Raw genomic sequence first — 27,443 nt, forward strand, 5'->3', positions numbered from 1 at the left:
TACCAGAGAAGCTGCCAATTAAATTATAAAACTTCATTAAAATTACTTGTTAAAATAATATATCTACTTGAAGTAACACCACTAATTTTTTCCCAAATAGCTAGTTTTTATCATACATTTATATCCATGAATTATTAAAAATAAGTATCAACCATTTATTGTAAAAAGACACGTTCTTCCCCCTTTTTTTCTGGTTTAGGTAAGGTCAAGTATCTTCACTTGTATTACTTCAGACTGACATTAAAGAAAAGTATTCACTCCATTATGTCCACTCCAAATTCACTTAGGCCAGCTGAAAATTCTAAGTCTTTTGCATTATGTGAAACCTGGAAAAGTGACCACTTCTCTTGAGAGTGAGATGGCCCCCGGGAAATCTTGTTTTCTCATGTGTCAGTCAGCCTTGAGGTTTGACCAGGGTACTAGTCCACTGAATTCCCACCTAGCCCAGTATAGCAGCCTTCTAGCATTTACACTGCATGACATGCCAACATTAGCCCATATGCAGGTGCATTAGATTGTCTAGTCAAGTATGCAGTGAATGTTAATTTAGAATTAATTATATGCAGTTTATACAAGTGCTTTGATGCCATATTCAAAGCACTCTCTAGTTCAAGTCTAGATTTCTCTCCCATCATGACTTGGATGGTTTATATTGCTAAACTTACTCTCAGGAATTACACAGTACAGCCTCAGGCCAGACTATCCATTTGTCAATGCACTGAGGTAGCTCCCAAAGTACACTTTACACCAACCAGCTTGTTTTGTGACTTCAGGTACAACGAACTTGTACTTAAGATGTGTGGTAAATGTAAGACATATTGTTGGGTGTGGAAGAGGGTGGAGATCTCTAGACCACAACAGACCATTATTTCTATTACAACAGAACCTGAAGACCTCAGAACTCAAGCATGCTAGGTACTAATATATTTAATGATAGCTTTTAAGCCATCACTATTGATGTCCTCTAGGAAATCTGAAAACTATTACATGAAAATAAGATGCTATAGTTGATTTTATGTGTATATATATATACACACATACACAATAATTTGAAGGCTTCCCCATTTTTGAATCAAAGGATATTGCTTTTCTTGGTATAAGCAGGTATTAGGAAATACTGCCTTTGCAGCTGCTTTTCATCACCTTCCAAGCTAGTACCAAGAGGGGCCTGAGGGGAGACAAGTACATTTGTACCTCAGCACTTGCCAGGCAACCAAAGACATAACAGAGGCAACAGGAGTCTGTCTGCATCAGACCTCAGCTCTTGTACATGCACCAGAGGGGTGAAAGTATGCAAACAAGGAAAAACCCAAACAAGCTAGCGCAAGGAGTACTGGACAGGCATCTGCCTGTTCATGATCAGTCTGTTCTCACTTCCCCTCCTGCAGCTCCAGCCTGAGATGCTTCCCCTCCACTTTCACGGCTCCAAGCTTTGACTTCTTCAAATAAGTCTCACTGACTTCTTGTCACCAACGCTCTTCATAGTGACCTGCTGCAAGGCACCAAGAAGAACTTGAAGAGTATTGTTGGAAATAAGTACATAAATTAGGGATTAACTGAGGAAGATGTCACAAAATGGCTGAGCACACCTGCTTAGTTCAGGCTGCAAAAGGCAGCCCAGGACATCAGCAATACACAAAGTGCTGCACAGAGCACAGACCAGAGCACCTGCATTCTCAGTCAGGCAGTGCCAGCTGCAAAGTCTGAATATCACTACCTTCTGTGAAAAGGGGAAATAATCTCATACCCACTGTCCAGTATTTTATAATAGCTAATAATGAGACTGCTGATAACCCATAGACAACGGGTGACATTCCTGCTTCAATTATCTTCACACATTCATGGGCTTAAGCAGACTTTAAAAATGGCCAAAGGCAGAAAGCTCCTCTATAGTCCTTCCTCACAAATCCTGCTTCTGTTACTCTCAAGTCTTCTCTCTCAAATAATTTCCCTGACAATTTAAAGCTCCAACTCCTACATGTCTTCTCTCTGGCTTCATCCTAGCAAATTCAGATTTTTTCCACCACTTTCCCCTTTTAGTCTGTTCCCACTTTGTATCTCCAAACTATGTGCAGAGTACAACTAAGTCATGGATGTAGGTAATGAAGAAGTTTCAATGGATGTGAAACATCTGAACCTGAACAGTGGTGATATTCAAGGTCTGCTTTTATCTGAAACATCACCATCAGAAATAACTGTTTAATGTTAGAAATAACTGTCAAGGGTTGATCAATACCAACAAACCTTTTCTGTTCCTATAACCATAGAGAAAACTCTCTCATTTTCAAGTCAAATGGGAAAGCTAACAGGTTATTCATACAAACTATTAAGGACACAGAGAATGCCAATGCTATCTGAAACATAGGATAGTTTTGGCACCTCAAAACATGAGGGAAATAAGCAATTTAAAGAAATAAGTATTTAAGGCAAACTATTACTCTTATAAAAAACAGCTGTTTACACAGAAAATATATACATACTTGAGTTTATAAAGGAAGTTTTGAAGTATTGTTGTCAGAAAAAAATTCTGGTCTTGCAGAAAATGTTAATCCTAATCCTGCATTATTGATACCACCAAAATCTTCATATATAGCAGAATTATCAATAGGAAACAAAAACATTTCATAAATACCTTCGGATAACTGGCCTTTTTTGAAGAAATTTCAGTTTTACCTTGTCTCTTTCCCTTTCCCCTTACCTTCTGCTTGCTCCTCTCCCTGCAGCTGACAAGAGGTTAGTCTAATTGACAGAAATGGGTAATCAAAGCTTGGTTTCCTTTAGGTACTACAGATCCATTTGTCACGAAGTCTGCTTTTGTTAACAAGGCCTTTCTAGGTCCACACTATAAAAAAGCTTAAATACTGACACAAAATAAGTGATCTGACAGCACCATTTCCTTTTTTTTTCTTTTTTTTTTTTTTGCAGCAAGTATATCCGAACACCTCTCATCAGCCTCCATTCCCCTCTGTGCTGGGTTAACCCTGGCTGGAGGCCAAGTGCCCACCAAAGCTGCTCTATCACTCCCCTCCTCAACTGGACAGAAAAAAGAACAAAAGGCTTGTGGGTCAGCATAAGAACAGGAAGAGATCACTCACCAATTACTACCATGGGCAAAATAGACTTGACTTGGGGAAAACCTAATTTCTTACCAATCAAATCAGCGTAAGATAATGAGGAACAAATACAAATCTTAACACCCTCCACCCTAATCTTCCCAGGCTCAGCTTCACTCCCAATTTTCTCTATCCAACTTCCCCCAAGCAGCTCCAGGAACTGGGAATGGGGGCTGCAGTCAGTTGATCAAACATTGTCTCTGCTACTTCTTCCTCCTCAGGGTGAGGGGCTCCTCACATACTTCCTCTGTTCCAGTGTGGGGTCCCTCCCATGGGAGATAGTCCTTCACAAACTTTTCTAACATGAGTCCTTCCCACAAGCTGCACTTTTCACAAACTGCTCCAACATGAGTCCCCTTCCATGGGATGCAGTCCTTCGGGAACAGACTCCTCCAGCATGAGACACCCACAGGGTCACAAGTCCTGCCAAAAACCTACTCCAGCATAGACTCCTCTCTCCTTGGGGTCACAGGTCCTGCCAGGAGCCTGCTCCAACACAGACTTCCAACAGAGTCACAGCCTCCTTTAGGCAACCCCCGCTCCAGCGTGAAGTACTCCATAGGCTGCTGGTGGATCTCTGCTCCTCCATGGGCTGCAGTGGCACAGCTGCCTCAACACAGTCTGCACCATTACCTGCAGGGGAACCTGCTCTGGCACCTAGAGGTTCTTGCGCCCCTTCTTCACTGACCCTGATGTTTGCAGAGCTGTTCCTCTCATAGTCTCACGCCTCTCTCTGGCTGCAGCTGCGATAAGACTAACTTCTTCCCTTTCTTAATACATTATTCCAGAGGTGCCGCCGCCACCACCACCACCACTCATGGGCTCAGCCTTTGCCAGCAATGGGTCCATCTTGGAGCCAGCTGGCATTGGCTCTGACAGAAACGGGGAAGCTTCTAGAAGCGTCTCAACAAGCTGCCCCTGTAGCCCTCCTGCTATGAAAACCTGTCCACACAAACTAAATCCACACTCCCCCGCAACATTCACAATGAATACAATTTGTCACAGCAAAACTAATTCAATGATGATTTATTTATGCTCTCAAGACTCAACCAGGGACAACAACTTGAGAACCAAGACCACTGTCTCTCCAGACCACACAAAAATTATCAATAACTTGTGTGTAGCACATTCGCATCATGTTCAGTGTGGTATAACAAAGTCAGCTGTCAAACCTTTAGGCCAGGGTAAGTCTCAGTCTTTCTTCCTTAGCAGTGTCTGGAGAGCAGCAGAGAGAATATTGACCCTGTTTCTTCTTTTAGTAACCTAACAAGGAGGGCATACAAATGGTCAGTTCTCAATCCAACTGTCACTACACCTAATTGCTTTTGACACTGATAGCACCTCTTGTCCAAATGCCTACAACTGAAAAGGTTAAAAGAAAATAAAGCAAAAAACCTGTACATTGCATAACAAAATTTCCAGTTTTATGCACTTATTTTGAGAAATAAGATTAGCCACAAAACATAATGGGGCTTTATGTTGATCACTTCCAATTACAAATTGAAAACAGAACACTAGTTTTCCTCATCACTTTTTTAAACTCTTCCTAGCAGATACATGTCAAAATCTATCCAGGCTAAAGTCTAGGTATGCAGAGTACACAGTCAGTTAAAAAAGAAAACAAATAAATCTCTGGGGAGTTTGGATGCTCTAGCAATGCTCTCTTTAGGATATTTCAAGAGGAGCTATTCTCTTAATACAGATACTAATACTTCAAACATGCATTGTCATGTTGCTGTTATATAGCAATCCACTATTTGCCTGTACACCACTGTAAAGAAAAAAGAAAATAATCTCCATTTGACACACAGGAAAACACCAGATGACAGCATGCAATTTACACAAGACAAGACAATAACAGCAAGTGGTACAAAGAGATAATGTTTTCCTTAACCAATCTTTATAATATACAGTATCTTGCCACTTGGAAAGCAAACTCTAAACAGGACACAACAGCAGAAAGCTTCCCCTATATGAGATGACACTCAGCTAGACATTTATCTCCACACCTAACTCTGAATGCTCACCAGTAACTAAAGAAACTTGTTCCCATGTGTATTGTTTAATTGCATCGTCTTTCTAACATGCTGAAAGCAGAATATGAGATACTAATTGGTAGAATTTGGAATGCTTTGTATTTTGTTTTAGAAATCTTTTATGGAGTCTTGGTTTGGTTTTGTTTTTTTCAACAGAGTTTCATCATCTTGCTTTGTGGGCTTGTTCTGTGGTAGATTCTTTTACAAGGCAGCAGAGGAAAACAAGAGCAAAGAAACACCATCTCTAAAGGTCATCTTTTGTACCCAATAGATGAAAATCAAAAGAAAACAAACATTTACAGTAGAAAGCTTAGAAGTGGGAGCTCAAGTATTCCAATTCTGTTAAATAAATTATCAAAACCAGTATGTTACACTTAAGGAATTTATAATATTTCTGTTGAAGTGTCTATAACATGACAGTTTAGAGGAAGTTAAGTTTCTTGACAACTTAGCACTGACTCACATTTAACTGGGAGACTCATGACAATTCTCCGGAATGTGAGAGGGACCTCCAGACACCATGGTGGCAATCCAGCAAACTTCTGAACCCCATACCCACATAGACCTCATGCAAGCCCCCCCAGCATCTCACAGTGGACTCGCACGACCCTATCCTGATGCCAGAGCCCACGACCTTCACACAATAGGTACTTCTTCAAATGCTGGAACATATAGGCTTTCAATCCTCTTAATAGACTCTCTCACAAGCCAAAGTTCCTACTTCAGCATTGTCAAATCACTGTAATCTGTCTAACAAGAAATACAGCCAGATCACAACATCACACTCATCCAGCCAATGCTGCAAGTATGTGCATAGCTAACTATATTTAGATCAGATCCACAGGCGGTGCCTGCTTGGTCCACTTTCTTCTCCTGCCTAAACCACCAGCAGAAGACTGTCCAGGTAGTCAAGGCCCCTTTTGAATAATGCCATTTATTGTAGATATTACAGAATGTACAACATAAAAAAAATTACAGAATGTACAACATAAAAAAAATTACAGAATGTACAACATAAAAAAAATCATTAGCATTCATATCAAACGAGAAGCAGTTTATGATTTTTCTAGTTTAAAATTTAGTGCCTCAATATCCATGTGCACCCAAATCACTGCATCGTGGTTCTAGCTGTTGACAAAAACGGGACAAACTTTAGAAACCAAGAGCAGTATTTAACACAGTGAGAAGTAGCAGAAGAGACATCCATTTTTCCTTTAGTTTCCGTCAACCAACCACAGACGTAACTCCTGAACTATCTCAGCTATGTCAGAGGATACAAGCACACAAGCTTTTGGTCAAAAGTGATAGCCTGCTTTTCAGCATGCTGCTTTACAAACTAGGCACTGAGGTCATGTAATTTGGACATAGTCAGTAAGCAGATCAGTAGTAGATATGAGAACATAACTCATTATGAAGACTCACAATTATGCACTCCAGCCACACTGGGCTATTAAGGGATTCATACTCAAAATCATTTACCATTATGTCTCCAAGTCATATTTATGACCTGTGTTTCCTTCTTCAATATTTCACATTGAAAAGATATAAACAAGGACAAAGAACTTAAGCTCCATGTTTTGACAGTTTAAGGAATCCTATCACACCCCAACAGCACATCAGTGCTACCTGGATGTTTCCCACATAACTACCAAGCTCATGTAGAGCAGTTAAATGCCTCCCTGATATCTGATCCCGTCAGATCTCAGAAGCTAAGCAGGGTCAGCCTCGGATTAGTACTTGGATGGGAGACCTCCTGGGAAATGCCAGGGGCTGTAGGTTCTAGTCCTGAGGACTTCAATGTCACTATCCAAGCTTGCTCGGCCGTGGCAGATGAACCTCAGGACCTAAACGGTGGGGACAGTTCTGCGCACGCTGTGCCTCACCTAAAAAATCCACTGCGCAGGCTGGAAGGGCACACCCACGTGGGGACAGCCCTTCCCAAATCTTCGTTCGTGAAGCCGAGCCACACACTCATGTAGAGCAGGAAAGCTACAGCATGACTGAACAGAACTACTCAGCTGGCCTTGTGTCTTGCAATTTCAAGTCTATGAGCCTGGTTGGGGAACACAAGCATGGAGGAGCAGAAGCCATCAACCTCTGTTCTTTTTCAACAAGCCCAAGCCTGAATGGCTAATGAAAATTTAAATAACCACAAGAAGCACAAAGACACCCAAGCAGTCCACAGTACAGACCTTACCCACACAATTTAATTTCTTTTTATGAAAGGCAATGCTGAGATGCCAGAAAATGAACAAAACCTACATTTACAAAGGGAATGGAAAAACAGAAGCAGGTGGTCAAGTAGCTAAGCTGGCAGAGCATTTGGATGGTAGCCGAATGGCCTGAATTCAGTCTTTAGTAAGGTCACCAGTGTCTTCCACAACACACACAGCTGCATTACTTGAATACTTAAATCAAATTTGTGATAAGAAAACAGAAAGCACTTTCAAACACATATTTTAGATTTCAAAAGTGAACTATGTAAGAATAGGCACTTAAAACATTTAAATATAATTACTTATTATGAAACATTTATTATCATGAATAAAAAGACGACCACACAAACATTATGTGCATTCATCATACTTCTGCTGCACAGTTCATCATAATACTAGTTCAGCTCCTATTGTTCTCCGCAACAGCTCTTTGTGATGGTATTTTGAGCAGTACTGGTACACATGTACTTACACACACACTCATCCTGTTTTCTAAGAGTGCCTGCCAGCAGCCCGAAGGCTTACTCTACACAAAAGCCTATTAAAATAAAAAAACTCCCTGAAAATAAAAAAAAAGGAGACCTGCAGTGTGCAATCAACCTTAGTTCAATAAAAATCACAGTCATTCATCACTTTCCAAATACACACTCTTCATTTTATTTAATAAATAGTAGGGTTTGGTACACAAGTTCTACTAGTCTCTCTTTTACAGAGGTGAAATGAGGTGACACAGACAACACAGGGAACAGGAATGTGTTGTATTATACAGCAAACAAAGTATTTTTTTAAAGCCAAGTTAATATGTCATTTAATCAAGATCGGTTTTACCACTTAAAAATTTACTTACAAATTATTTCAAACTTGATTCCCAGCAGCCACAAGACTCTGGCAGAATCCACTACCTTGGCAAAACATCGTTAACAATAACATCTTAGAGACAAGATCTGTAGTGTGTAATTCTTTCAACATCGATGGTTGTCTCTGTCATCTCTAGGTCACATGAATGACCAAGTCCTCAAGTTGCAGCTAAATGTTGCCTATTCCTAGCACATGCACTAGCACCTCAGTGGCTAGAGCACTTAGTATAAAAAACAGCATTATCCCACAAGCTCTTAATTCAAGTACACTTCTTTGGTCACAATTAAGTACTGAGGCAAAAGTTTTCAAGCAGACTTCCATAAGCAAAAAATTGTGTATTTTCAGGAACGGATCACTCAGATAGCAGGAAGCCCAGAGCCAGAGGACAAGGACTTTTGATTAGCCCAAAGCTCATTAGCAACATTCAAGAATCTCTGACTCTTCATCTAGCCACCTAAAACTTTCATGACCTACAAACTAAGATAAACATGACTGATTACAGAAAGCTGAAATCTGAGGTAGTTACCTAAAACCACACAACTAAACACGATAGCATGAAAATTCAAGCTGAATCAAGCATAGTAAAATCTTGGCATGGCCTTGTTTCTGAACCGTGTTTTAATAAGATCCAGTTAGCTCCAAAAGTAATGTTATGTATCCTTCCCAAACCATCATCCCTGACAGCATATCATTCAGAAACAAGTGCCCAGATGTTCTTCCCCTGTTGTCTGTTCTGCAAGTTTTGCACCAAACCTTAATTACAACTTCCCTACTGGAAAGGCAGGCAGCAGATGCCACAAAAGAGGACAACAGTAGAGCATAAAGAAAGTTTCTTACAATGTTTCCCACACTTCCATACATTTCTCCAGCTTTCACTACAGTCATAACTGCTTCCCGCTCTCCATGCCTGACTACCAGCTTTTTCTCTATCAGTTCATCAGTAAACCCTGATAAAACTACATGACAGTTCTGAAGTCTCTGCCCCTGCGTGTGACTTCACTTGCCCTCCATAATCCCTCATCTAGTCTTTTCCCAAACCCAGTACTATCTGCTCTCTACTGGGTCTCCCAAGCTTAACTATGTCTGTCCCAAGTCTTCCCCCATTTCCAACCGAAACTGCAGTAACAATGTACAAGCTTCCGTATTTTCAAAAAAAGCCCCTGTGAAAAAAACAAATAAAATAGAATCATAGAATCGATTGGGTTGGAAAAGACCTCTGAGATCATCAAAAGATGGTCCAACTCCAGTCTGTTTACTAGATCATGGCACTCAGTGCCATGTCCAATCTCAGTTTAAAAACCTCCAGGGATGGTGAATCCACCACCTCTCTGGGCAGCCCATTCCAATGCCTGATTACTCTCTCTGTAAAGAATTTTTTCCAATATCCAACTTAATTTCCCCTGGCAGAGCTTGAGCCCATGGCCCCTTGTCCTATTGCTGAGTGCCTGGGAGAAGAGACCAACCCCCACCTGGCTAGAACTTCCCTTCAGGTAGTTATAGACAGCGATGAGGTAACCTCTAAGCCTCGTCTTCTCCAGACTAAATAACCCCAGCTCTCTCAGACCCTCCCCATAGGACTTATACTCCAGTCCCTTCACCAGCCTTGTTGCTCTTCTCTGGACCCACTCCAGCACCTCAGTAGCTTCCCTGAACTGAAGGGCCCAGAACTGAACAAAGTACTCAAGGTGTAGCCTCACCAACGCAGAGTACAGGGGAAGGATCACTTCTCTGGTCCTGATGGCCATGCTATTTTTGATACAGGACAGGATCCCATTGGCCTTCTTGGCCACCTGGGCACACTGTTGGCTCATATTGAGCTTCCTGTCAATTAGTACCCCAAGGTCCCTTTCTGCCTGGCTGCTCTCCAGCCACTCTGTGCCCAGCCTGTAGTGCTGCATGGGGCTATTGTGGCCAAAGTGCAGGACCCGGCACTTGGCTTTATTGAACTTCATCCCATTGGAATATCAGCCCACCTCTCAATCTATCCAGATCCCTCTGCAGAGCCATCCTGCCTCCCAGCTTGGTGTCATCAGCAAATTTGCTGATGATGGACTCAATCCCCTCATCTAAATCATCAATAAAGATGTTAAACAGGACTGGACCCAACACAGAGCCCTCGGGAACACCACTAGTGACCGGCCGCCAGCTGGATGCAGCTCCGTTCACCAGCACTCTCTGGGCCCAGCCCTCCAGCCAGCTCCTAACCCAGCAGAGAGTGCACTTGTCCAAGCCATGGGCTACCAGCTTTTCCAGGAATATATTATGGGAGACAGTGTCAAAGACCTTGCTGAGGTCCAGATAGACCACATCCACAGCCTTCCCCTCATCCACCAGGTGGGTCACCTGATCATAAAAGGTGATCAGGTTGGTCAGACAGGACCTGCCCCTCCTAAACCCATGCTGGCTGGGTCTAATCCCTTGTCCATCCTGAAGGTGCTGTGTGATTGTGCTTAGGATGAACTGCTCCATAACCCTGCCAGGCACCGAGGTCAGGCTGACAGGTCTGTAGTTGCCAGGGTCCTCCATGCAGCCCTTTTTATGCATTGGGGTGACATTGGCTAACCTCCAGTCATCTGAGACCTTCCCAGGGAGCCAGGACTGTTGGTAGATGATGGAGAGTGGTTTGGCAAGCTCTTCTGCCAGCTCCCTCATCACCCTGGGATGGATCCTGTCTGGTCCCATAGACTTGTGAGGATCCAGCTGGCTCAGTAAGTAACTATTTCCTCCTGGAATACAGGGAGGCTATTTGGCTTTCTATCACTTTCTACCAGCTCCAGAGGCCAGTTGTCTTGAGGGCCACCTGTCTTACTGCTAAAAACTGAGTCAAAGTAGGTGTTAAGTACCTCAGCCTTCTCCTCATCTCTGTTAACTATATTTCCCTCCAAGTCCAACAGAGAATGGAGGTTTTCCTTTCCCCTCCTTTTGTTATTAATGTATTTATAGAAGCACTTTTTGTTATCCCTAACGGAATTGGCCTCCAACACCTACATCTCCCACCACCCCCACTGTTTGTAAACGGTAGGTCTAGCGGGGTCTTACACCCGGTAGGCTCATTTACCAGTTGATGATGGACTCCCTTAGGGGTCAAAAGGGTTTGATTCCACCAGTCAATTTCCTTTTCACTCTCCCTAATGCACCTTAGTCTCTCTACCTCTTCCTCAACCTCTGCCACTAGGCACAGCAAATCATTGACCTGCTCACATCGTACACAGGTGTTTCCCATACCATTCTCTGGTACCAATGCCAGGCTCAGACACTCTGCACAGCCAGAGACCTGGGTGGCTGCATCCTCCTTGGAGGGTAGTGTCTATGTAGACACACTCCTTGTATTAACAGCAGAAATGTTTTTCATTTTTCTGGAAACCATTACTAGCTTTAGTTAAGTTGGGGAGAGAGGAAAAAAAAAACAAAACCAGAAAAACCCCAACAAACTCACATAGGAGAGCTGGTTGTGCCCTGTCTGCTAGCCCTGCCACTCCCCTGTTTGCCCGCTCCTGTTGGGTTACTCGTGCTCCTTTGGAGCTCTATATAGCCTCCCCTAGCACCTGCTATGAGCCTGATCCACCCCTCACTCACCTGAATCAGTTCCCAAGGAGTAGCCACGCCCAGACAAGAATACGAAAAACATGCTTAATACAAGTGGTTTCAGTTCACATACTTCATGAGTTATAGCAGTTCATCTTTGCAAGATTAACTTGCAAATAGTTTCTAAGTAAAGAACAGTTTGTAAGAACCACAAAACAACTAGCATAAGATATATATAGAGACAGATAATCTTCACATCACTGTACACATACATTTCTTCAATATTATCAGAAAAGTAAGCTAATTTCACCTGAAAATAACATTGTACAGAAAGCATAGAAAGCATTGTGTTATTTGGGAGAAGCACATGGGTAATTTAAGTTGGGGGAATGATAGAAGTTCTGGTTCTAAGTCATTATTGTAGATGTTAGAAGAGCCAAGTGGCACAAAAGCCTGCCAAGTGCTATTCACCCACTCACACATGACTGTATAATGCTGCCTTGAAGAGAGCTTGACATGAGATTACAAAGCAAATTCTATGAAATCCTGCTCTATCTCTGAACTTGGGGAATTTGAGGTATTTAAATCAGGTATACTACACTGTTTATGTTCTGCAACACTTTACACTAGCAGTGTCAGTGTTTTAGTGCACTATCTGAAGCCGCAGCATTCCTTTCACCTCCCCAGGGCCTGCACAACATGCCACAGGCAGCAGGAATGCCCTCACTCATTAAGTCAACATCCATACAGAACACAAATTTCTTTGTACATAGTACATAATAACTGAAACTAGGAAAAATTCTAAGTATTTTATGGCTGAACTACACACTGACAAATTTCTGGAGCTAAAATCCTCTACAGAGGAAGAAAAATGACTGCATGATGGAATTACCTAGTTTCCAAATTTTAGAACTAAAAAGCCAGACCTGCCTATGCAGCTTTCAATTAAATATAGATTGGAGGAGACCAAACTATTCTTTTTCAAATCACTTTGGTATTTTATCATTAAACTGATTTCCTATCTAACCTTTCACACAAGATATCACTCAAATACTTCCTTTTGCAAACTGATATTGCATATTTAAAAAAAAAACAACAGAAAAAACCCACAAACATCTAAACCTCAAGTAGCATGTACACAGATGTGAAAGCTAAGGGTTATCTAAACTATCTTTGCCAAAAGCAACAGGAATACTGATGCCTCATAACTATTTGAGCCTTAAATTTTAAAGGTAGTTCAATGAAGACTTCAGAGGAAACATAAATACTGACATTTTCAGACAAGTTACATATTTTAAGATCATGCTATGGAACTCTATAAACAGAATCCTGGATCTAAGCCATCCCAAAGATTAGCAAACACATGATAGCTCTTTTTTCTCCCCTTCAACTCCCAGTTCATTGTGGTAGGGCAGAACAGCAGGGTGTAGTGGTTTGACTCTGGGTGGATGCCACACACCCACCAAAGCCATGCTATCACTCCCCTCCACAACTAGACAGGTGTGCTGGTTTAAAGGTGAACCAGCAGGGGAAATGAACTCACCACGAGAGAGATTATAAGTCAGAGCTAAAATTTAATAATAATATTACAATAACAACACTGACACACAAGGGAAATTGCTTTCAACTCACAAAACCCCAGCAGTATAACCCAGTGTCCTGGGGCACAAACCCAAGGGGGTTTGTTTGCCCTTGTGCTGAGACCCCTGTGGTTCCCCCAAGTCCAGAGCAAAAGGAAAAGAAAAACCTGTTGGTGCAGGCAAGGGCTGTGGTCTGGGCGAGAGCAGTGATCTCCTCCTGTCAAGGTCCTGCTGCTGTTCTGGATCCGACAAGAAGTTCCCGAGGTCTTCTTACCCACCACTTATGTACCCTCAGGGAGCACCCAGTCCCTCCCCCTGGGTGGGGACTCACACAATGGGTGATTAACTCTGGAAGCCAGGGGGTGTTGAACTGTTGATGGCCCATTAGCAGCTCCGCCCCCCTCAGGCTGGGTGTGAAGGTGATAATGGCTCCCTGGGCAGCTGCTGCTAATGGCCCATTAACCTTGGGGAATGAATAGAGGGGGTAGAATACACAGTTTTGATCACCCCCACACAGGGTTAGCTGGTCCCTCCTGCTGAACTAGGACAACAGGGAAGAGAAAATAAATGGTTCATGGGTTGAGATAAGTACTGGATGAGATCAATCAATAAATACCATCATGGGCAAAAAACACTCACATTGAGGATAATCGAGGGTTTATTACTAACAAACTCAGTGTAAAATAATAAGAAGCTAAATAAATCTTAAAAACACATTCCCTCCACCTCTCCCTCCTTCCAGAGCTCTACCTCCTCCCCACCAGCAGCACAGGGAGACAAGGAATGGGGGTTATAGTCAGTTGATCACAGTTTCTGCAGCTGCTCAGGAGGAGTCCTTTCCCTGCTCCAGCATGGGGTCCCTGCCACAAGAGACAGTTCACCATGAGCTTCTCAAACATGATTCCACCCTGCAGGCAACAGTTCTTACAAACTGCAGCAGTGTGGATCACTCTTTCTTCAAGCACAGACTGCCCTAGTGTAAGTCCCCCACATGGCTGGTCACAAGTCCTATCGGGAAACCTGCTCCAGCATGGGCTTGTCTCTCCACAGGTCTACAGGTTCCTGCCAGAAGCCTTCTTCAACATGGGTTTCCCACAGGTTCACAGCCCTCTCTCGGGCATTCACCTGCTCTGGCATGGGCTTCTCCATGAGCTGCAGGTGGATCTCTGTACCCCCATGGTCCTTCATGGGCTGAAGGGGCACAGCTGCCTCACCATGGTCTGCGCTACAGGGGAACCTCAGCTCCAGTGACTAGAGCACCTCCTGCCCCTCCTTCTCCGCTGACCTTGGTGTCTGCATAGTTGCTCCTCTCACTTATTGCACTCTTCTCTGGATGCAATTTCATCTGCACAATAACACATCTAAGAAGGGGGGGGGGAAGTTATCTTAGAGATGTTACCATCATTCATGATTGGTTTGACCTTGCCCATCAGCAGGTCCATTCTGGAGACAGCTAGCATTGGCTCTGTCAGACACAGAGGGAGCTTCTGGCAGCTTCTCACAGAAGCCACCCTTGTAGCCCCTCTGCTACCAAAACCTGGCCACACTAACCCAAAACACAGGGACACAGAAATTTGAAACCTTTTGTGAAAACTGGTTGAAAACACGCTAAGTAATTGAAGTATCACAAGGAAGGTGACTGTCAATTTCAGATAATTTGGGAAAAATACATACACAGGTTACATATCACATTCCAGTTTCTATTCTCATACGTTTCTGTACATCAAGCACACGTACCACACACTCCCAGAGGGCATTTTAGATTTAAAAAATGCTTTGAACACAGTAAAGGTCATTTCATAACTAGTTTAATTTAGAAGGGGAGAAGACACCCAAAAAAATGCCTCCGATACGGCATTATTCATGCTCTAGCATTATAGCTACCATAACAGAGAAGTAGTAAGGATGCTGTTTCACATTTAACAGACATTAGTAAGTCTGGTATCCCCATAGATCACAGGCAAATTGAACAAGTCCTCCTGTGCTGAAGGTGCATGTATGTATGTATGTATGGCCAAACTTCGCAAACGAAGATTTGGGAAGGGCTCTCCCCAGGTGGGGGTGTGCCCTTCGAGCCTGCGCAGTGGGTGGTTTTTTTGGTTGTCTTTGTGGGTGTTTTGGTTTTTTTTAGGTGAGGCACAGCGTGCTCAGAACTGGCCCCACCGTTTCAGTCCTGAGGTCCATTTGCCACAGCCGAGCGAGCTTGGACAGTGACAGTGAAGTCCTCGGGACTGTCACAGCACCCGCTACTAACTGGGGCTGACCCTGCTGAACATCCGAGATCTGACGGGATCAGATGGCAAGGAGGCATTTAACTGCCTGGTACAGTCTCCACTGAGACTCGAACTCACGACCTTGTGATCCAGAGTCCGGAGTGCTCACCATTACACCACGGGACAAAAAAGGTGCATGTTATGCATTCAAAGCTTACTTTGGTACAAAACAAACAATTACCAAAAGAGTACTTTCTCTAAGTTTGAGTTGTACTTTTCAGACCTAAAAAACTGATAGACAGAAGTGAGATTAAGGAGCTGGGTGATGAGGGACAGGAGCCAGAAGAGAACACGACTGTGGCAGTGCAGAATGCCCAGGCACTCCACTGACAGCTTCCAGGAGAGCTGTCACAGATGTATCCACAGCAAAGAAGAAATAGGGTAAGACTAGTAGAGATAGCCTGAGCAGTTTTTCCTTCCAACATTTTCCTCAAATTTATCCCCAGAACTATCCTGCCTGAAGAGGCAATGGCAATGCTTAAGAGCCTACATTTTATGAGAAGCAGCAGTTCTCATTAATCTGAGGGTATTCAAGTTCTCATGTCAGCTACATAATATGTCATCATTATTAAGTATATATTTTGATTTTATCAGGCAGAAATGTTTCGTTTTCTTTCCTATATTACAATATTGAAAAGACTTAAAATCTACCTATTTAAATTCTAGGTGCAGCACTATGACACAGTCCTCTCAAAAGGATGTCTGAGGTATGACATCTGTGCTTATTTTATTTTATTTTGTTATTTACATCTCACTGGACTCCTGCTGTATACTTACCAGTTCTTCGTTTTTTCACTGTTCTGTTTTTCCAATAGTTTGCTCTGTGGCAAAATTTGACAAATTTTATATCCACAGAAATGAGAATATATAGTTTTTAGCTTCTAAACTCAAACTATTTTAGCAGTCTGCTAAGAGCTGACAAAAATCAATCTCAATGTTCAAAATGTGTGCATGGACAGTTCTGCTTGTTGCATATGAAGACAAAGCTTGACATTGCAAGGACAGATAATTGCTTACTAAGTAGCCTCAGGAATAGGAAAGCACTGGCTCCTACTTGCTAGAGTTGTTTAGACATATTCCTAATTTGAGCACGTTGACTAGCATGGCAGTAACATAGAATTTGTAAGAGTTGTATAACTAACAGTGAGTTCAGAAAATACAATACTCACGAATCCAGATCAAACAGCTGGATAAGAAGATAGACAATTAAACTGTATTTCAGTTTGTTACTGTTCCTGCCCCATGAAAACAGTCATATATTCTTGACAGGCCAACTAAATTTCTCATCAGGCTGTAGCTTTCTACTGCATCTCATCTGATGTGCCTGCAGGCTCATGCAGAGCGCTGGGGTCCCGCCACGTCCTGCACTCCCAGCTGCGCCCTCCCTCACCTCCCCCATGCTGGCACACACACTTTGGCAGACAATCCCAACCCAGCTAGAGGTGATGATCCAGTAGAAATCCCTCTCTGCCAAAAAAGTGATTAGTTTTCAGCCAGATTAGCTCTTCTCAACTCTTCATCACAGAAGCTGTTACAAGGGAGTAGAGAGAAGCACATGGTCAGAGCTGGGCAAGCATCAGAGCTGGCCTGGCCTGGACACGGTCATGCTGGTCCTCAGACAATTACATTCTGCTCGCCAGTTTTCCCACACACATATACTCAAGACAATATGCTGTTCTTGAGTTTCCTGGATTACTTTAGCATATGGTACTGTAGCTGTGCGTATTCCTGTCCTACACAAAACTCCATAAAACCTGCTATTTGTAATCTGCGGAGTGCTTTTGAGGTTTTGCATAAGGTAGGTAAAAACATACAGAGGTCAATAAAAAGCCAAGCCTATGACACTTCTTCAAACAATAAATCCACTTCATATTCTAACCAAAAGATGTTAACTTGCTAGTTTAAGAGTCCATTCAACACTTATCAGCTAAGTAAGTTTATTCTGGACCTTTGCTTCTCTAAAAGTAGGCGTGTCCCCAGCACTCCTGTCCCTTTCTAACTGGTCATTATTTTGCTGAGGAACTCGAAGAAGCAAAGCAGTCCAATAAAGACCTCAGATCTCTATCAGCTCTACAACCACATTTACATCTCAGTTCTGATGATGTTAACTGGCTGCTCAAAAAGAGAGCTAGAAGCAATATTTATCAATACAAACCCAGAACATATCTTTGTAAGAATCATGATGAAAAACCAATGCAATTTGTCTCATGTTGCAACTGCACTTTTCCTACCTACTAGGTTACATTTTTCAGGTTAGATTGAGAAAAGAGGGAATCCCATAATTTATGCCTGCTTAATAGACACCTAACCTCTATACTTTATCTCAGCCATCTTTAAAATTTGTGTTACTTTATATACCTATTAAATATATGTTTTTAGAGGCATTGTTATTCAAACCCCAGGCTATTTGGTAGAACTAAGTCTTTGCAGAAGTAAAACAAAGAAACACTTTCCTTTGCATGCAAATACATGAAAGCCAAACAATTTTCAGTCTTAAAGACTTCCCTGGGAATTTTCTGAATGTAAACAAACAAGACTACACTTAAGCATGAAGACACAAAAGCAATGTATGCAGTCCAACACTGAACAACAGACAGGTAGCAGCAACAAGACTGACACCACTCATCCTTCATGCCACCGGGAAGTCAAGGCTTTTCATCGAGGGAACAAGTTTTAAATATTACTTCTTAAAGCATATTGTAATGGCTCAGATTGAGCTAAAGCTACTATTCATATTAAAAAAAAAAAGGCAACAACAAACCAACAATATTTTTCAAAAGCAACCACTGAAAGCAGCTTAAAAGATATAACGCTGCAGGTGACCATGGAATAAGTGATTTCCACATCACTCTGTCTGTGAAGTCAGAAACCCCATTATCTCATATTCCTCTGAATATTGCTTACACCATACCCCATCTCCAAACACTATTTCCAAAGAAGATTAAACCATAAAACCAACAGCTGCCTCACATAAAACAACACTATACACTTTCATGGAAAAATACTAATTATTCTTATATTTTACCTATTCCAGTATCTTACTATGCTTTTTCAATTAATCAGTGGAAAGAAATTGTTCAAAGTCTTTGGATAATTAAATCATTGCAAAAAGCATAACTTGTCTGTAGTCTTCTAATGAAATTTGCAAAAAGAAAGAACAAAAATACTTTTTAAGTGATTGAATTTAGCTTTCCATTAATGGAAGCAACTGGAGAATCTCTAACTTGAGATGCTTGCTACTATCACTGACATGTTTTACCAAGACAAATATAACGGGCAGATGTGTGCAGGCAGATATCTCCACCCTTACTTTACCTGTTTAACCTGGGGATCAATAGAACAAGCCCATTTGCTCAACACAGCTGAGCAGTCAAAACTATGTTTGGTCCAATCAGAAAAAGCTTTCAGGTCTTGTTATTCCAAACAGAAGAGAGGATCTCATGAAGTAATATTATTTTGGATTGAGTTATAATTAGCTGGTCTTCTTTTTTTTTTCTGCTAGGGTGGGTGGAGGAAAAGCACTCATGAACTCTGTATAGAACTGACACGTGCTCTCTTACACTGAAACAGAACAGGGATCTTCTGTTTTCCACCTTAGGATTTCCTCTTTTTTTGTCCTTTTTTACAGACAAAATAAAAAAAGGAAGGAAGCTGGGGGCAGGGGGAGAATGCAGAGGAATAGGGAAGAAACAGATAAGTGAAGGATATTTAAGAAGTTTCCACAATTAACCATGAATAACTCTGCCAACTGCTGTCCACGAAATTGTTTCAAAAATACGTGCTCAGATTTCTTCTTTATCATAAGTAAGAGCAGAAACAATCTTAACACCAGAAGGAGCACTTCTAAAGCATATGCAAAGAGAAACTGTATCAAGCTCTGTATCCTCTCTGTACTAACAGGCCTAGTACAGATGTGAAGAAAGGAAACATGCAACCTAGGAGAAGAGGCATATTCTTTCAAGGTACAATATATTACCCAATTTTATTTCTTACCAAAACTATCACTACCACTTACAAAAAAAACATAACAGTAATTACTATTTACAACCTGTGGCCACGTCTCTATCACTTAGTTTCAGACAGTGTACCTCACAGCTGTACTTAAGGATAGAGTGTTCCACATAGCCCTACCTATGGATTCAGTGGTTCATACTGTTACCTCTGATGACAGTCAAGTAACACAATGCTATATTTTTCTCCAAAAGATAAGACAGTACACTTAAAAGCCAATAGCTATCTTTATACAGAGCTTTTCCTCCGGAAAAAAATAGTCTTTATTTTCTGGGTAACATTATCTACTGAAGTATGAATGCTACTTCATGTAAATACAACTACTGCAGACTAATACAGTCTATGACATGACTCCTGCTTGATTAAGAATCAAGCTGTTACGCATTGCAGTTTTTATAATACAATAATGAAATAATACAAATTTTGCATTCACCTTGCATTTAGCTCATGTAACAAAATGTATGAGAAATAATGGTGTGTCCTGTCCCAACCCACTCAACACTTTGTACATATTTACCTCATTATACTACTCTGGAGAAAAGTTAAAATAAGGCTTTATGGAGTAGTCATTTCCTTTCTGACTGTAACCTCTAATTTCAAAGAGTTTCAAAAATATAAAGCATTTTTCTATTACATGGTAAATGATTTATGATAGTAAAAGAAAATGTCTTGTTCTAAAAGTAACTAAACAGAATTCTGTAATTTCTGTTACAGAAGAGTTAGTGCTTTACTCTTATTCACAGCATATAGAGATTCCCACTCACTCCACAAAAATTACTCATGAAAGTGTGCCAGTACACACCTTTATAGTTAAGATCTCATTTTGCATTTCTAAATAAAACTCAGAAATCCTAAGTTCAGAGCAAACAATAAGAAAGAAATCCCCAGCAACGGATTTCAAAGGGCACTGAGTTTCTTCATTGCTGCAGAAAGAGCTGAACAAGCACATCATTTAACTACCAACTGCATAAGACCAGCCACCACCTACTTCCAGAGCCCTGAAAGGACAAAAACACACACTTGAAATCCAGTAATACAGAAAGCAAAACTGAAACAAATTTAAGTTATTCCTCAAATGCTTTATTGTGAATTTGTTTCTACACACAAGCTATCAAAACAAAACTCTGTATACTAGAGACATGAATAAACAGACTTTGCTCACTTTCAGTTGTAATAACTTCAGCTGTTACTATTAAAGTAGATAAATAATTGCACATGAATCCAAAAATTGACTTGGCTCCTTAACTGGAAAAAGGTGAAAGGTACAATCAATATCAGCAAGGATTTTTTTCCTTATATTAGCTCTCCTTTCAGAGCACACAAGCATTTTTTTTTGCTTTATCTCACAATAAGACTACTGGGTTTTTAATACTGCAAAACTGACTACATTTTATCCTATTTACTTACTCGAAACAACAAAAAAACAGCAAGTACAATGCATGACAGATTGCAAAATCCAAGCTTCTTTCTTTGTCCCTACAGCACAGGTGACTTTCAGAGCTGCACTGTTTGCAGCTCTGCTATTCACCCTTGAGCACCTGGAAGTGTGATCAGCATTATTTTAAAACAAAACATTTCAGGTGCCCAAAAATGCAAAGTTGACAAGTTATCATATCATCACATAACTGGGAACATAAATTCTGAGTAACTAGAAACATGCACTATGAAGAGAAACTGCAAGCAGCTATCACTTCGGTCTCTTGTCACTGTAAAGATCTAAGAAATACATTCCTTTAAACATACAAATGCAAACTAATGGCAAATCATTGTGGCATCCAAGTGTCTTTGGTTGCTGATCATGCACTGCTATTCTTAACAAGCTCTGCTGCTGCTGGAAATACAGTTCCTAAATTGCATCTCTCAAAGCTGTCAGACAAGGTGCTTCCAACAGGCATATGTGAGAAAGGAAATTTGGGAGTCAGCGTGGCTGACAGGCGGGATAAATATATCGAAGAGAGGTGCCATTCACTAAGGTCACAAAAGCAGAAATCTTTAGCTGACAAATACAGGATGGGAGAACAACTGTCTAGACAACTGTACTCTCAAAAAGGATCTGAAGGATTGATTAGCAGTTCCAAGCGGAGCAGGAGTCAATGCAACACTATTGCAAAAGGAACAAACGTCACACCAAGAATGACAAGTACACAAGACACGTTGCCTAAAGCACACACTAAGATTCTCCTGCTTTGCCTGATAAAACTTTCCAGTCTAGTTTTGAATATAGATCAATGGGTCAAAAACAAGAACATACCACCTACAAGGAAAGGATGAAATAACTGAAGGTATTTCACACAAGAAAAAGGAGGCAGCCTTGGCAAGTCTTCATACACATAATGATACTTGCAAGATATAAATTACTCCCGTGCTAAACACTTACTAGTAGAGAGATTGCTAGATTGCTAAGCACTCATTACAGAAGTTGCAGATGTCTTGTTATCAGAATTTTAAAAAACATGTTGCAAATATCTTTCAGAAGTGAGAGTTAGAGTTGACTTGGCCTTGAGAAAGCAGCACAAATTCAATCTCTCAAAACTCTTTCTAAACATTTTTTTTATATTTCTATTGATTAATTTCAGGGGAAAAAATAAAAATGGATCCTTTGTATTACATAATGTTAGAGACATTTAGGGCAAATTATTGTCTGTGACTAATAAATAACCTGAAGGAGAATGTCCCTTTTTAGTTACCTAGCTTCCAAACCACTGGGAAGGGGACAATGGTCACCTCAAAGGCCGTCTGCCCAGCTCCTCACAGACAGACAGCAAGAACAAGAAGAGAAGCAAAACCAAAGGGTACTCAGTGACATAGAGAGTTACATTAAAAAAAATAAAATACAGTAACAAAAGAAATTCTAGATTGAAAATGAAGCAAAACCTTCCCATTTCAACTCTTCTGTGCAGAACCACAAAGACAGGCTTGAAAGGACTTTGAGGGGTTATCTAGTTTATTTCTCTATACCTTCACAGAACCAACTACAAATTCAATAGTTAAAAATGCACACACACCCCAGACACCAACAGACAATACTTAAAGTCTCTCTAAACTGAAAGAAATGAAGCAACGCATCTCCCAGGGGTGTGAACCATATGCTGAAAGTGCCTTGTCTCAGTTGCTGAACACATTCAAGTGTTACAAATGCTCTTCTCAGGACTTTCCCAGGTCCCAAGACTCAAATTACAGAGAACTTCATGGACCAAAACCTACACAACCAATTACGCTCAGAAATGAACTGGAAACTATGGAATGTCATGGACAACATTGAGCCAGGCTGTAAACACGAAGCCATATTTTATTCTCAAGTTTTCTTTCTGGGGTGCAGGTTAGGGAAGCAAAGAGATGAGTCAATGGGAGACATTTTTGCAGCAGTGCAAAAAGTTGCTGATATCTGCATGGTAGGAGTCAAATAACCAATCATAGCTTCCTTGACAGAGAAGTTAGTGACTTCATCACATGCTTCCTGAGCTCCCAGAAGCAATCGCAGATTACATTAGCCTATGTTATATAACAAAAAAGGGATTCTTCCTTTCCACAGGCAGAACACGTTCTCACCCTCACACCTTACGACATTTAACTCACCATTGCTCCATCACCTTTTGGATAAATCCAGCCCAGCTACCAGCCTCACAAGTCCAACACTGAGAATGGTGGTAAAAAACCCTCAGTACAGTGCAAGAGGAAGGAAAAACGGTGTCATCAGTCTGTGGCTAACCATGAAGCATCATCAGACTTCAGAAATCTTCCTCAGATAGGTAGTGAATGGGAAAAATGAGATCTCTGAAGGGCATTGTGTAAGGCGTTAATGAGCCAGCCAGCTCCAAGTTGTCCTTTAGAAAGGAAGACATTCCAAATACCACATAATCATACTAAAGACTCCAGATTTTTGGAGACAGCTATTTAGAAACCATCTTACAATCCTGATTTAGTCTCATTTTAAGAAAATTTCCCCACTTTAACAACACTTGCTTAAGACTACTCTTATGTTCAAAAATTACTTCAAAAATCTCAAACTTCATATTCTGCCTATTCTAAGAGAATACGAGTGATTTTTATTGTGTCCAAAAGCTCTGAGTTGAGGTAACTCCATTTTTAAGAGATATTGAAAGTTCCTTCTTATAGAAAAGACTAGGAAAATATCATCTTTAATTGACTGACATCCTAAACTGATATAAAAGCCTCCATGACACACATGTCATGTCAAAAATGCTCCTATAGAAAATGTGTGGGTCTTTGCTATCTCAGGTAGCTAAAACTCAGGGAATAGTTCATAAAATAAGAATGGGCTCCCATTGTTCCAGTGAGGCAGAGGAAGCACCAGTACACTGCCAACCTCACTCTTGGTGCCCTATAGTATCTCAGCTTTACCTGCTTCAAGGTGACCAGCCCCACAAACGGCTACAAGCTGGAAATAGAAAGCAAAGATCATCCAAATGAACCCACAAATAGATTATGTTTTGTCTTGTCTCACCTCTAAACAGTTATTTAGACACCATGACAGAAGTCCTGGATATAGCTCATTATTAGTGATTATATTAGTCTAAGACAGAAATACAAAGTGAATTACACATCGAAATGTGAAGCAAGATTAATGGAGGAGAATAAAGGAAATAAGGCTTGATAGAAGGCTTCATTTCTACTTTTTGGAGAAGCACACAAGAAAGACTGATGAAGAGTTTATGTTAAACAAAACATATTAGGAGTCTAGCCTGTTATTGACAGATACTGCTAAGCTAAACAAACCAAGTTCATATACAGTAGTTAGTTCATGGTGAAAAGGAGTATTGCAGCATGAAGATAAGGATATGTTAGCTATCTTTCAACAGGACTGCTAGAAAGACTAGTTTGGCTGCAGCTCAGAAAAGGATGCAAGTCAATTGATTAGGCTTTTATCCATGTGCAAGTCAATAGTGCTCCTGTGATCAACTAATACACCCCTGTGTTTTTCTTTCTATAAAACTCAGCTTACAGCACAAAATCATTTGATCCTTACATTCCTCCATCTATAAACTAGAAGATGGCCAAACCTCATGCCTCCCCTAGAAAAGCACACTTATGGCTTAACCGCACTAAAAATATCAAGCAGTATTTAAACTTATCTGAGTTAAAATGGTACATTTTGCTGTACAGAATTACTTCAGCATCTGGAATACCATTCTGCTTATAAATTAGATTATGCATTCAGCAATTGTTTTTTGTCTCCTTAATTGATCTTTGCACCCTAACCTAAAAAATGCCTTCCAGAGAAATGCTTTGTACTCCATAAAAAAGGGTGAATCACCTACATTCCAGAAAACCTAACTGAATCCTTACAGATTCAGGTAAATGAAAGAAATCAGATGATATAGTAGTATGCAGACCTGGTGAGACAAAAAGAAAAAAAAGATAACCTGAATATAGAGGATTAAACAAGAACTTGTATCTTTACTCCAAACAGCATCTGCAAAGTAATTATGTAGTCCTGTGATTTATTTATTAGAGACAAAAGTTCCCAGTTTGCACCAACCAGTAAAAGTCACTTACCAGTTTGCTGCCTGCAGAGCATCCAAAGCCGTACAGTCTTAAATGACCCACTTTAACAACAGGTTTGGGTTTTGTTAAAAACAATATTTGTCAAAAGTTGGACTTTACTATCTCTGAGGTCTTTTCCAATCAAAAAGAATCTGTGATTCTCTTAGGTTCTGAATTCACATAAAGCAGCATACATCACTTATGTAAGTCAACTTCATTTGACATTTACCAGAGTTAAAGACTATTAACAGCAAAAAATCTTACCTCTCCTACCCTTTCATCAGCATCCTTCATGCTAAATACTCCACATAACCGACCACTGGATCCTTTGTGCAATGCCATCACTAGTTTGACCCAACAGCTGAAGGTATGACTCAGAACATAAGGAATTTCAAAGTAAAATATAGAAGTTTAAACTTCTGTTCACAAAATAAAAGATAGCATACCCCAGACAAAGCAAACTTTTTCAGAACCAGAAATATTCCAGTGCTTAATTCACCTTTACCATCCTGAGGGATAATACAACATAACTGACAAAATCTATAGCCTCAGAAACAAAAAAACCCACATAACTGTACTATAAAAGGTGTCACATGTAAGTGTACTGATGTTTGCAGCAGCATGAATGTCTACTATGAAACAAACCAGCGGTGTTTCTGCCTACTAGTAAATGAACTGAGTTAAGCAATCTGCTCAGTAAAAATCAAATAGATATTATCAGTGGCTAGCAGGCAGAAGTTAAAAATTTGAAAAGAAGATTGTAACTCATATTAACTACCCCTCAAACTGGGAATCAGTCAGTTTGTGCAAGTCAGCAACAGCCACCTGGTTACCAGTAACCCTTCAGTGTAACCAGGTGGCTGTTGCCTGGTTATTCATCCATTTTGGCATATCACAGTCAAAATGTGCGGCACACAGCATGTGCTGCAAAATTCAGACTGAACATGCAGATGAGGTCTGATGTTGATGTAAGCCCTGAGCTCTTTTGTATAAAGGATACATATGCTTGGTACAACTAATCAGGATTCTCCGAGGGGTTTTCTAATGCAACCATTTCACAAGAGCAGATAAACATCAGTATTAATATAGCTGTTTGGAAACAATAATCCCATCAGTAAAAAAAAACGTACATAAGCTGGTCTGTGGAGCAAAATGCAAGCTGATTTATGAGATTCACTTTATATAAAGTTTAAATAGTTGCACAGCAAGATAAAACCCTTTTGCCTGCCTCCCCTACCACTGCTATAGAGTACAATAGCTTACAGGATAATTGGGTGTGAAGATTTTGCAGACAGCACTCATCATGCAGGTGAGTGAGCACACAGCATAAAAGGCAGTCCAAAAGAATTAAATTATTTTAGGTTAGTATTTCAACATTTTGCAGTGGTCATGTGAACTGCAATATCACTCCCATCCTAGGGGTACAGAGGACCCAAACTGAACACAGGCTTTTTGTTACTATCCTGAATAGCCTTTGGAAGCCAAATCACAGAAAACCATGGAATGAATTTAAATAAGAATAAACATATTTTTGTGACTATATTATATTTATACAAATAAAGAGGATCTTTGTAGTGGCCTACATTTTCTGGTTGATCCAAAGGAAGCTCACTGTAGAGAAATGGCAACTGTATCTCTTTAGCGGGAGTAAGATTTCAATGACACCAGCACTGGTAATCAGGACAGAGCTGGAGACTGATTCACCTGTAGGTGTAGGTACCTGAAAAGGGTTACTAAACATAGAAAAGCTTATTTGTTTAGCAACCAGAGTGCAGTTATTCAACGAGGGGGAGCAGTTTCTGGCTGCTTGTTTCCAGCATTAGGAAAGATGCTCAATAGTGATTTTAGGCTCATAAATCGGGGGTGGGGGATGTGGGGGTGTGGAAGGAGTTTTTCTGTTGTGAAATAGCATACCATGCTAAACAATGAAAATAAACAAGAAATAAACGGAGAGGAGGGCTGCAGCTTGAAATACTTGACTGCTAAGATCCAGCATGCCATTCCCAGCGAGTCCCGGAGTGATTTTTAAGCCTCTTGCCCATCCTCATAAAGAAAGGAGGGTGGCAGGACTAATCAATATCTTGCAACCCATCTGTGACCTAGCAAATCAAGAAGTCAAGAAAATAAATCCCATCGATGACCTTTATAATTTAGCCTTCGATGGACGACAACATCTGGGCTCAACTCCAGACGGGACGAAGCGGCCCCGCGCTTGCGGCTCGCCACGGCGCTGCTACACACACACACAAAGGGCTCCGCGCTCCTCCCGCTTTCCTCCACTACGAACAACTCCGCGTTCAAAAGCGACGTAAACAGTAGTACCCTG

At 40.9% G+C, this 27,443-nt stretch overlaps 1 protein-coding gene across 4 annotated transcripts in view; it reads right to left on the reverse strand.

The window, feature by feature from the left end:
• DOCK4 (dedicator of cytokinesis 4) overlaps positions 1-27,443 on the reverse strand; it is a 250,323-nt gene that overhangs the window by 221,902 nt on the left and 978 nt on the right. The window lies entirely within an intron of this gene.

The sequence above is a fragment of the Pithys albifrons genome, chromosome 3, assembly GCF_047495875.1.
Source record: "Pithys albifrons albifrons isolate INPA30051 chromosome 3, PitAlb_v1, whole genome shotgun sequence".
Lineage (NCBI taxonomy): Eukaryota > Metazoa > Chordata > Aves > Passeriformes > Thamnophilidae > Pithys > Pithys albifrons.